This window comes from Sinocyclocheilus anshuiensis, unplaced genomic scaffold (genome assembly GCF_001515605.1).
Source record: "Sinocyclocheilus anshuiensis isolate Anshui unplaced genomic scaffold, SAMN03320099.WGS_v1.1 scaffold1112, whole genome shotgun sequence".
Taxonomy (NCBI): Eukaryota; Metazoa; Chordata; class Actinopteri; order Cypriniformes; family Cyprinidae; genus Sinocyclocheilus; species Sinocyclocheilus anshuiensis.
Window position 1 is genome coordinate 172,703 of NW_015552609.1, and position 1,217 is coordinate 173,919.

Sequence of the window (1,217 nt, forward strand, 5' to 3'; positions counted from 1 at the left end):
TTTTTAATGCATATCCAGGCATTCACAAGGGATATAGCATATATTGTTGAATACTGTGTGTTCATGTTTCTTCTACAAAATAGTTACAATTGTTAGTAAGCTGTTTAAAAGCTTATTTTTACTTGTCTTGTGGCTGACAAGTTTAATGCATTGTCGTGTTACCATTTCTTTGGTGAACAATAAAAAAAACATTTGTGAAAGCATTGAAATCTTTTTTTTTCCAATTTATTTGAAACAATGTTTAATACAATAAATCTCAAAATCTATGTCTAATTACATTGACATTACATAAATATAACATTTATCATTACTTAAAAACATTTGTTAATGTTATTTGCTAATATATATATTTTTGTAGTTGTAACTTGCAATAGTTATTTTATGCAACCTACAGTATACTCCAAATAATAATTGATGTGAACTAATGATTTTGAGTAAAGACTACTAATGTAAACTTGATTTGTCTACTGCATAAACTTAAGGTTCTATGTTCATTCAACTAAAGCTGTTTAGTTTCAATTTGTGTAAAAACTAAAATGGTTTAGTGCAACGGATTTCTTCGCAAATTTCTAGTAAAGTCAACTAATTCGGGTTAAGAGTGTGGTGTATTTTGCACAATCCGGTAGACTTCTACTGACAAATAAACAGATACATCTGGGTGTGGGCAAAATGGAATAAGATAATACATTTTTCATTTACATATACTGTACAGTGTTTCCCATACATTGAGTTATTTGTGGCAGCCCACCACAATATCAAAACTGACTGCCACAAACAGATTTTCCAAAAGGCTTTGACTTCGTTGAATAAACATGAGCACTGCACGTTTCAAAATTGAAACCCCGTGCGGGTGTTTTTATATCACTGTAGTTCTGAAGGAAACCGACTGTCTTCAGAAAATTTTGGATGTAATTTTAATTTCTTCTTGCATGTAATATCTGATAAAGCAGCGTTTGTGAGTGGAGCGCTGCTTTGTGTACAGCGTTACTGGGGAAACCTTGATCTCTACCACTCCAACAGCGCCTCCTGCTGCCAGAGAATAAATTTGCATATATATGCCTCCACAAATAGAGTGAGTCTGTGGGAAATATTGCGATTAGTTTTACTCAAATGAAACCGTCAAATGATCATGAAGTGACTCTCAGAGGGAGTTGTTGTTCATGTATTTATGTCCTCATGTAGTGAGACGACAGAAGCTGAAATCACTGCGAGCGTTG